The sequence below is a fragment of the Bubalus bubalis genome, chromosome 3 (genome assembly GCF_019923935.1).
Source record: "Bubalus bubalis isolate 160015118507 breed Murrah chromosome 3, NDDB_SH_1, whole genome shotgun sequence".
Lineage (NCBI taxonomy): Eukaryota > Metazoa > Chordata > Mammalia > Artiodactyla > Bovidae > Bubalus > Bubalus bubalis.
This window is the reverse complement of record NC_059159.1, coordinates 52,809,683-52,821,056: the sequence shown is the minus strand read 5'-3', so window position 1 is coordinate 52,821,056 and position 11,374 is coordinate 52,809,683. Positions and strand designations below refer to the sequence as shown.

The window sequence follows — 11,374 nt, the reverse complement described above, 5'->3', positions numbered from 1 at the left end:
CGGTGGTGTGTGAGTTAATTTCATGGAGAAGGATATTTTAAACAGCAAACAAATTTCATCACTTTGAAAAAGAATCCATTTTGATTGAAAACAGAGCGAAATCAACTGACCTGATCAAATCACACTTGATGTGTCTTGGGGGTTGGGGGATATCTTCTTTCTACTCTTGCTGTTTGCTTCCTGGTGAAAGAAGCCTAATTAACACTCACTCCCTCTTGCTTACCTGGGAAGGAAGAGTGGTTTAATAGGACTGTTGCATTTTCCCAGGAAAGTCTGTGCCTCTCTTCCTTTCCTCTTGAGAGTTCACACTGCTCCTGCACGGTGGGAAGGGTAGGCCCGTTCTGGCCCACCTGTCCATTGCTAAGTGGCCAGATCTGTCAGATTCTGAGTTTGAGTACTGGGTTCAGTACAGTTCAGTACAATTCAGTTCAGTTCAGTCGCTCAGTCGTGTCCGACTCTTTGCGACCCCATGGACTGCAGCATGCCAGGCCTCCCTGACCATCACCAACTCCCAGAGCTTACTCAAACTCATATTCATTGAGTTGGTGATGCCATCCAACCATCTCATCCTCTGTCGTCCCCTTCTCCTCCCACCTTCAATCTTTCCCAGCATCAGGGTCTTTTCAAATGAGTCAGTTCTTCACATCAGGTGGCCAAAGAACTGGAGTTTCAGCTTCAGCATCAGTCCTTCCAATGAATATTCAGGACTGATTTCCTTTAGGATGGACTGATTGGATCTCCTTGCAGTCCGAGCGGCTCTCAGGAGTCTTCTCCAACACCACAGTCCAAAAGAATCAATTCTTCGGCGCTCAACTTTCTTCACAGTCCAACTCTCACATCCATACATGACTACTGGAAAAACCATAGCCTTGACTAAACAGACCTTTGTTGGCAAAGTAATGTCTCTGCTTTTGAAAATGCTATCTAGCTTGGTCATAACTTCTCTTCCAAGAAGTATGCGTCTTCTGATTTCATGGCTACAGTCACCATCTGCAGTGATTTTGGAGCCCCAAAAGATAGTCTATCACTGTTTCCCCATCTATTTGTCATGAAGTGATGGGACCAGATGCCATGATCTTAGTTTTCTGAATGTTGGGTTTTAAGCCAACTTTTTCACTCTCCTCTTTTACTTTCATCAAGAGGCTCTTCAGTTCTTCTTTGCTTTCTGCCGTAAGGGTGTTGTCATCTGCATATCTGAGGTTATTGATATTTCTCCCGGCAATCTTGATTCCAGCGTGTGCTTCATCCAGCCTGGCATTTGTCATGATGTACTCTGCATATAAGTTAAATAAGCAGGGTGACAATATACAGCCTTGACATACTCCTTTCCCGATTTGAAACCAGTCTGTTGTTCCATGTCCAGTTCTAACTGTTGCTTCTTCCTGCATACAGATTTCTGAGGAGGCAGGAAATGTGGTCTGGTATTCCCATCTCTTGAAGAATTTTCCACAGTTGTTGTGATCCACACAGTCAAAGGCTTTGGCATAGTCAATAAAGCAGAAGTAGATGTTTTTCTGGAACTCTTTTGCTTTTTCAATGTTCACTGGCCTGACAATATAAGGCTTCTCTGGTGGCTCAGATGGTAAAGAATCTGCCTGTAATGGAGCAGATGTGAGTTCAATCCCTGATTTGGGAAGATACCTTGGAGAAGGAAATGACAATCCACTCCAGTATTCTTGCCTGGAGAATTTCATGGACAGAGGAGCCTGGTGAGCTACAGTCCATGGGGTCGCAGGACTGAGCGGCTAACACTTTTTTCTGAATATCAGCTGTACTAGTGATAAAGGGCATTGTTGGTCCTTGTCTAGCTTACTGCTGTCTTATCTCTGATTGATTTTAAAATCTGCAGAGAAAAGGGGGTGACTACTACTTGGGAGCCTCCTCAAAGACCTCAACATTGACTGGAGACCTCCTGGTGGTTAGAAAAAGCTTTGTGTTGGGGTGAGATCCTGGCATCTAGATCCACATCACTACTTCCCTACACATCACTGAATTCAAATGCATAAAGGAGAGTTTACATGTATTCCTTGGAGTTGAAATGTGTCCATTCAGAACTTGTTCATTGAATGCCTACTATGTGCCAGGGGTGATCAAGATGGACCATCTGTTATCACACAGTTTATAATTTAGCTAGTGTGTATCAGAAAATTTAATGTTCCAAGTGAAATAAAACAACCTCAGAAAAGCTTAAGCAATAAAGAAAATTTATTGGCTCATTGGGGAGGCAGGCACAATTTGGTCCAGGACTCAAACAACAGGTTCCATTGCTTGGTCTGCTTTCCCTGGGTGAGATCCATTCATTTGTGGCCACACGATGCAACCCTTCCCCTCTTCTGGCAGCTTCCACAATGGCTGCAGCGGAAATAAGACATACCATTTACCATTTGAGCTAAGAAGAATCCAAGTCCCAAAATTCCCTACACACTCTGGAGGTCCACTCTGATGAGACCATTCTAGGTCATGTGCGTGCATGCTAAATCATTTCAGTTGTGTCATTTCAGCTCTTTACGACCCTGTGGACCGTAGCCCCCCAGGCTCCTCTGTCCATGGGATTCTCCAGACAAAAATACTGGAATGGGTTGCCATGCCCTCCTCCAGGAGATCTTCCCAACCTAGGGATCAAACCCTGGTCTCTTACATCTCCTGCATTGGCAGGCGGGTTCTTTACCACTGGTGACAACTGGGGAGCAGGCCATTCCTGAAGCAGTGACTGGGGCCCAGTGTAACGAATGCACTTATGTACTGATGGGCTTAAACTCACTGAAATTCAGGGACCCTCAGTGCGGCCGGGCACCCAGGGTGAAGAACTGTGGGGTGTGGGGCATGGTGGGTGTCCAGGCAGCTGGGAGCAGAGCACCCCCACAGTCATAGTGAGTGTGGCTTTGGGGGCTCCTGAGGCCTTGCCTTGGGCCCCTGGAGGTGTGGGAGGGCCCACCTACAGATGGGATGGGCCCAGGACCTTCCTGGAGGCACTATGGGAGGGGACAGCCCTAGGGAGAGCTTTAGGCTGTGCCCTCCCTTCCTACAGCTGTGGGTATAAAGATAAAAAGAAAACTGAAGAAGAAAAAGAAAGAAAAATTGGGGGACAGGTCTCAGGAAGAGGCAGCAACCAATAACTGTCCATGATAGAAGGAAAAGGCAATATAAAGTAATTCTGCTCCAAGGGTACACTTCAGCTCACAGAAAACACAGATATCGCATTTTCACCTGGGCGGTCGAGCACAAGCCTCAGAATCAGAGATATGGATTGCCATTTCTGTGCAGGGCTCCTTTGCACAGCGGGCCCTTAAGTCATGGAGGTTAGCAGACTGTGCTTCTTGATCTGGCCCCTCAGGAACTGCCCCTCCTATTGGATTCTTCTGCTCTGTGATCCCTCCTTTCTTTCTGGAAAGGAGGCTAAGGTGCTTGAGAGGGCCAAGGTGAGAGCCACACAGAGCCTGTCGCTAAATAAACCGAAGCTAAGTTGGCCTGTGTTTGCTACTCTTTCTGATTTATGGACATTCGGCCAGCAGTTAGGGGTTAAACATTAACCACACTGGGGCAGACTGGGACCACAGGAGACATGAGCCCTGAAGATACACAGGCCTTCAGTGTTCTTTGTCAGTGGGTGTGTGCATGCGTGCTAAGTCACTTCAGTCGTGTCTGACTCTTTGCGACCTCATGGACTGTAGCCAGCCAGGCTCCTTGGTCCACAGGATTCTCCAGGCAAGAATACTAGAGTGGGTTGCCATACCCTCCTCCAGGGGATCTTCCTGACCCAGGGATCGAACCCGAGTCTCATGTCTTCTGCATCAGCAGGCTTGTTCTTTACCATTACTGCCACCTGGGAAGCGCATTTGTCAATGTGCAAGGTTCAAAAGATCTGTGTAAAAGAATATGTAACCCAAATGAGCTGAAAACAGACAGAAATGCCATCAGACATGCAGGGTAGGAGGGTTACTAAGTACCCAGCTACGTCTCAAGAGGTCATAGTACTTGCCAAGTAACTCAAGAGTACCAGCAGGCCTGAGCAATCCTTCACCTCTTCATTCAACAAATATTTAATGGGTACTTTCTATACAAGAAGTTACAGTAAGAACACATAATCAAGGCTGCCACTTCAGTCTTTTTTTTGGAAGAAAGAAGGAATCTCCATTTGTACATAGGTAAATTATTATAATAAACCAGATTACTATGTCCTGCATAAAATGAACTAAAGACCTCCTTTTATACCAGAGACAGATTGCAGTAAAACTAATTTCATTTGGGGTCAGATGTTGGAGATGGAGGGGACTATGGCCAGATTTAAGTGAATCTTGGTTTAAGATAGAAACGAATAAATAGGGTTACATTGAAAGATTGTAATCAATGAAAGTCTTTTTTGGTCTCCCAAATGAATGTGACTCAGTCCTTTGAACACTAAACCGCAAGAGTTTATTTGCACATTTCTTATCGTTCTTATTCTGAATCTGTCACAGTCCCTTATTTATTCACTCAATTATTTGGTCAGACTCTCATTGAAGATTTATGGAAGGCTTGTTATGCATCAAGTACAGTGTCGAAGACCAGGATACAAAACAGAGTGAGACATGGTCCCTACCTTCTAGGAGCTCAGGGAAGAGGCATATGAAATAATAATTATAACAGGAAAGATGCCATAACAGAAGCATGTACTGAGTGCTTGGAGGTGAAGTCTTTACAAAGGAGGCGACATTTGAACTTGAAGATAACAGGAGTTTTCTAGGCTGAAATTGCAGATTATCTGGAAAATCTGTTAAGGGAGGAGCCAGCATGGTGTGTGAGAAAATGGTAAATAGTTTGGTATGGAAAGATCTTGAAGTATGTAGGGAGAGTGTCAGAAGAGGAGGTTAAAAAGGTAGGTGAGGGTAAGAGATAAGTCACCAGAGCTTCATACATAGATCTTGCTGTGGGCATTGGACTTTATTTTTACAGATAAAAGGAATTTGTTGAAGGACTTTACGTAAAAGAAGGACAATATTAGGTTTGGGCTTTAAAAAGACGTTCTGTCAGCTGTCTGAAGGAAGAGTTATTGTGGGGAGGGATTGGAGGCAAAGAAATCAACAGGGAGGTATTTCAACACCTGAATCAACAGGCAGTAAATCAACAGGGAGGTGAGAAGTGACAAGGTCTTGATAGCTGAAACAAAGGGAACAGAATGGGTTCAGGGAAGACGTGAGAGATTGATGCAACCAATAAGACCTAATGATTGACTGACGGGAGATGATGTGGGAAAGGCAGAAGTTAAGGATGACTTAAGAAGTTAAGAGTCAGTAGCCAGGACAGCTGAGGAAATGAGGATTCCATTGAGTACAGTAGGTAAAAGAAGAACAGGTTGGGAAGAAAAATGACATACTGCCTTTAAGATGCCCACGTGACATTCAGATGGGCAAGCCCCATGTGCTGTTAGAAATATCTGTCCAGAGTTGAGCCTAGAGATGGATTAAGATTTAGATAGGTGCTGAGGCTATGGAATTAGACGGCACAGATCAGACCACTGGCCGGCAAAGTTTTTGACATTAGTAGTTTGAGAGTCCCCCAAACCCTTAACTTAGTACTTTGCGTAAAGCAAGCAGTATCTGGAGAAGGCAATGGCACCCCACTCCAGTACTCTTGCCTGGAAAATCCCATGGACAGAGAAGCCTGGTAGGCTGCAGTCCATGGGGTCGCTAAGAGTCGGACTCGACTGAGCGACTTCACTTTCACTTTTCACTTTCCTGCGTTGGAGAAGGAAATGGCAACCCACTCCAGTGTTCTTGTCTGGAGAATCCCAGGGACGGGGGAGCCTGGTGGGCTGCCGTCTCTGGGGTCGCACAGAGTCAGACACGACTGAAGCGACTTAGCAGCAGCAGCAGCAGCAGCAGCATCTACGTAAAAATCTACAGAAACATATAAAGACATACCAGTTTGGAAATTGCTAGTAAAAGCTAGATGCCCAGAGACCTCAAGTTTGAAGTCACTGCAATTTTGAAGACTTATTTTAGGATCAAATGGGCAATAAAACAGTACAGCTGACAAACTACTATGTATAAAATAAATAAGCAACAAGGATATATTGTACAGCACAGGGAAACCGAGCCCTTATTTTGTAATAACTTTAAATGGAGTGTAATCTATAAAAATGTTGATCACTGTTTTGTACACCTGAAACTAATATAATATTGTAAATCAGTTCAGTTCAGTTGCTCAGTCGTGTCTGACTCTTTATGACCCCATGAACCGCAGCACCCCAGGCCTCCCTGTCCATCACCAACTCCCAGAGTCCACCCAAACCCATGTCCATTGAGTCAGTGATGCCATCCAACCATCTCATCCTCTGTCGTCCCATTCTCCTCCTGCCCTCAATTTTTCCCAGCATCAGGGTCTTTTCAAATGAGTCAGCTCTTCGCATCAAGTGGCCAAAATATTGCAGTTTCAGCTTCAGCATCAGTCCTTCCAATAAATATTCAGGACTGATTTCCTTTAGGATGGGCTGGTTGGATCTCCTTGCAGTCCAAGGGACTCTCAAGAGTCTTCTCCAACATCACAGTTCAAAAGCATCAATTCTTCGGCGCTCAGCTTTCTTTATAGTCCAACTCACACATCCATACATGACCACTGGAAAAACCATAGCCTTGACTAGATGGACCTTTGTTGGCAAAGTAATGTCTCTGCTTTTGAATATGCTGTCTAGATTGGTCATAGCTTTTCTTCCCAGGAGCAAGTGTCTTTTTAATTTCATGGCTGCAGTCATCATCTGCAGTGATTTTGGAACCCAGAAAAACAAAGTCTGACACTGTTTCCACTGTTTCCCCATCTATTTGCCATGAAGTGATGGGACCGGATGCCATGATCTTAGTTTTCTGAATGTTGAGCTTTAAGCCAACTTTTTCACTCTCCTCTTTCACCTTCATCAAGAGGCTTTTTAGTTCCTCTTCATTTTCTGCCATAAGGGTGGTGTCATCTGCATATCTGAGGTTATTGATATTTTTCCCGGCAATCTTGATTCCAGCTTGTGCTTCCTCCAGTCCAGCGTTTCTCATGATGTACTCTGCATATAAGTTAAATAAGCAGGGTGACAATATACAGCCTTGACGTACTCCTTTTCCTATTTGAAACCAGTCTGTTGTTCCATGTCCAGTTCTAACAGTTGCTCCCTGATCTGCATATAGATTTCTCAAGAGGCAGCTCAGGTGGTCTGGTATTCCCATCTCTTTCAGAATTTTCCACAGTTTATTGTGATCCTCACAGTCAAAGGCTTTGGCATAGTCAATAAAGCAGAAATAGATGTTTTTCTGGAACTCTCTTGCTTATTCCATGATCCAGCGGATGTTGGCAATTTGATCTCTGGTTCCTCTGCCTTTTCTAAAACCAGCTTGAACATCTGGAAGTTCACGGTTCACATATTGGTGAAGCCTGGCCTGGAGAATTTTGAGCATTACTTTACTAGCGTGTGAGATGAGTGCAATTGTGTGATTGTAAATCAACTGTATTTCAATTTAAAAAAGAGTACAACTAGCATACTAATATTCAAAGAGATTCTAGCCTTCCCCCAAATTCCATTAAAAGTTCTATTATCCCCTTGTGAAGTATATCTTGGCATTTGGTCTTGCAGAGAAGATACAGGGTTAATACTATCAAATGAAGAAGCTGGGGAAGTATAATTTATCAGAATCGGGGAGTTCAGTAGCAGTTGCTGGAACACAGAAATTGGTGTCAATGTATTTGACCCTCAGCAAAGTCATTCTGAGGGCAGCTTCATGGTGTTTGAGGAACTAAGCAATGTCTTCATCAAATGTCACACAATGTTACCGTTCTGCATTTGCTCATTCTTTCAACAAACTCTGTTTGAGTACTTTGTATGCTGTAGACACCGTGTTAGGGACAAAAGACATCTTCCCATCTCTCAAAGAAGTCACGGTCCAGTGGAGTTGGGGTAGGAGGATGTAGAGAAGGGAATACAATTCTAATATACTGTGAAGTGCTCTGGTAACACTGTATGCAATTGAAGACAAAGAAGGACTATCTCACTCAGAGGGTGCGAAATGAGAGTGGCGACATGGTTAGAGAAATCTTTCCAGAAGAGATCACACCTGGGCTAAGTGATGTAAGGAGAGGGTAAGGTTCCAGATCACAGGGAGATCAGCTGTAAAGGCAAGCGAAAGTGAGAGTCACTCATTCGTGGCCGACTCTCTGTGACCCCCGTGGACTATACAGTCCTGGAACTCTCCAGGCCAAAATACTGGAGTGGGTAGCCTTTCCCTAATCCAGGGGATCTTCCCAACCAGGGATCGAACCAGGGTCTCCTGCATTGCAGGCAGGTTCTTTACCACCTGAGCTATCAGGGAAATTAAGGCAAAGAAGAACAGAATTCATTATGGTTCTGTTAGACATAGACTACATGGAGGCAATGCTAAGGGATGAGCTGGGAGAGCTGGACAAGAATTTCATCAGGCCACTAGAAGCCCTTAGAAGAAATCTGAACTTTTAGCTTGAAAGCAACAGAGCCACCAAAGGATTCTTAAAGAGGACTTTTTTTTTTCCTTATAGAGGACTTTAAAGCAAGTCTGATTTTGACATTTCTCTTACCTCTCTTTCTGTCCTCACCCCCTTCCTCTCTTCTCTCCTTTCCTCCTCTCTCCCTTGCTCCCTCCCTCCCGCCCTTCCGTCCTTCTTCCTTCCTTCAGTCCTCCCCACAAGCCTGCTTTTGGACATCGCGGCTGATCTGGCCTGTACCTAAAGGATAAGGACACGATATATGATTTGTTCATGCTCGGGCTAGAGGAAAAGGACTTGGAGATGCCTGAGCCTTTGTTGGCAAAAGACTGACAAGATTCCAGAAATAATTCTTATCAGAGAGACTGTTACCTCCAAGGTGTGGACAGGAATCTTCACTGAAGAGAGGTCTACACTCTTGCTGCTTAAATGAGACTCCTGGCCTAAAAGAATCAGCATCTCCTGGGAGCCGGTTAGACAAATAGAATCTCAAGCTCCACCTCAAACCTGACTCAGAATCTGCATTATTAACCAGATGCCTTGGTGATTCCCATGTACATGCAAGTTTGAAAAGCCCTGATTTAAAGATAGGAAAACTGCTTAACTGGTAAAGCCTGTTACCATGTTGCAATCTTAAGTTTTTTTGCATGGCTAATTGATATGTAATCCATTTATTAGCCCCTATGAGTCTGATTTATGTCCAAAAGTAAACTCAGTCAAGGGTTAAACTGTTTGTTTACTTTACTAAACATTTCCTGGAGAATCCCATGGAGGGAGGAGCCTGGTAGGCTACAGTCCATGGGGTCTCAGAGTGGGACACGACTGAGCGACTTCCCTTCACTTCACTTCAAACATTTCCAAGAAATCTCCTTAGAGCCAGTGAGGTTGAGATCCCTTGAGATGGAGGGCTTGCTCTCTGGCTGATGGGTGAAAGGTTCATTGTTTTTGTGCCATTGGGACAAAATATACATAATATACATTTATCATTTTAACAATTTGTAAGTGTACAATTCAGTAGCAATAAGTCCATTCACATTGTTGTACAACCATCACACCCATCTATCTCTAGAACATTTTCATCTTTCCAAACTGAAACTCTGTATCCACTAAACAGTAACTCCCATTGCCAGGGCCACCAGGGAAATGAGGGTTCCATTAACTACAGTAGGTAATAGAAGAACAGGTTTGAGAGGAAAGATAAGACATACTGCCTTCAAGATACGCACATGACCTTAGATGGGGAAGTCCTATAGGCTGTTAGAAACATCTGTCTAGAATTGAGCCTAGAGTTGGACTAAGGCTTAGGTAAGTGCTGAGGCCAGGAAATTAGATTCCTATGAGTGGAATCATCCAGTATTTTGCTTTTGTGATTGGCTTTTTCCGCTTAGCATAATGTCATCAAGGTTCATCCATGCTGTAGCTTGTATCAGAATTTCCTTCATTTTGGGAACTTCCCTGGCTAAGAAAGAATCCACCTTCCAATACAGTGGTTGTGGGTTTGATCCCTGGTCAGGGAACTAAGATCCCACATGCCCGTGGGACAACTTAAGTCTGTAACTAGAGAGCTGCTTGCTCTCTAAGACCTCTGCAACTAAGACCTGATGCAGCCAAATCAATGAATTTTAAAAAATTATAAAAAAGAATTCCCTCCCTTTTTAAGGCTAAGTAATATTCCATTCTGTGTATATATTGTATTTTGTTTCCCATTTATCCATCGGTGAACATTTGGGTTTCTTCCATGTTTTAGCTATGGTGAATAGTGTTGCTATGAACATGGGTGTAGAAAGATTCGTTCTTATGACCAGCATTCATGCCAGGCACACAGCTCCCTATTTTCCCAGCTTATCCACACTATTTCCTAGTAGTGTGCCACAAGGAAAATGATAAAATTCACAGCTAGTGGATGTACTAAGTGAATTTTCTTTAATATGTTAAGCCTCAAGTCAACTCCTCGTTAAGGAAAGGGAATTTGCTGTTGTTTGGAGCGAAACGTCTGTTCCATTTAGCATCTCTGTCTGGGAGCAATGGCCTCCTGGATATAAACAGAGAGCCAGAGCCAAGAAAGATATTAATTCGCAAAGCTCAAGTATTGATTTGGTGATGCCATTCTCTTCCCTGATGCTATTCCTATCAACCCAAATTATCTCTGTGAGTATAGGAAGTGTTTTTTCCCCCGTGTGCTGGGCAGCTGGTGACAAGTGCCTTGCTGATAGGCTCTGACAGAGATGAACAGTCAGCCCTGAGTCTGCAGCCCTGAGGCCAAGAGGCAGACACCCACCCGACAGACTCAGCTCCATCCTGATTTCAGGGACCTCTAACGGGGCTCAGACAAGGTGAAGGGCCCTTGAGCTTATGGTGGAACTATTCTAAAGAATTATTTAAAGGGTCTAAAGGCAATGGCACCCCTCTCCAGTACTCTTGCCTGGAAAATCCCATGGATGGAGGGGCCTGGTGGGCTGTAGTCCATGGGGTCTCTAGGAGTCGGACATGACTGAGCAACTTCACTTTGACTTTTCACTTGCATGCATTGGAGAAGGAAATGGCAACCCACTCCAGTGTTCTTGCTTGGAGAATCCCAGGGATGGGGGAGCCTGGTGGGCTGCTGTCTATGGGGTCGCACAGAGTCGGACACGACTGAAGCGACTTAGCAGCAGCAGCAGCAATGAATTATTTAAAGGGTTTAAAGAACTATTTAATTATCTAAAGAATTATTTAAAGCTAATCTCCTCATAAGCGTCCCTGGTGGTTCAGTGGTGAAGAATCTGCCTGCCAATGCAGGAGACTCGTATTCGATCCCTGGGTTGGGAGAAAGAAATGGTAAACCCACTCCACTATTCTTGCCTGGGAAATCCCATGGACAGAGGAGCCTGACGGGCTACATACAGTCCATGGGGCTGCAAAA

At 44.4% G+C, this 11,374-nt stretch overlaps 1 long non-coding RNA gene across 1 annotated transcript; it reads right to left on the bottom strand.

Moving 5' to 3' along the window:
* Nucleotides 1-2,187: 2,187 nt before the first annotated feature.
* LOC123332712 lies at nt 2,188-8,938 on the bottom strand. Its single transcript, XR_006549686.1, has 3 exons — nt 8,845-8,938; nt 3,734-3,862; nt 2,188-2,352 (listed from the first exon to the last, which is right to left on the bottom strand). It is a non-coding gene; the product is annotated as an uncharacterized LOC123332712 (long non-coding RNA).
* Between the last annotated feature and the right edge of the window lie 2,436 nt (nt 8,939-11,374).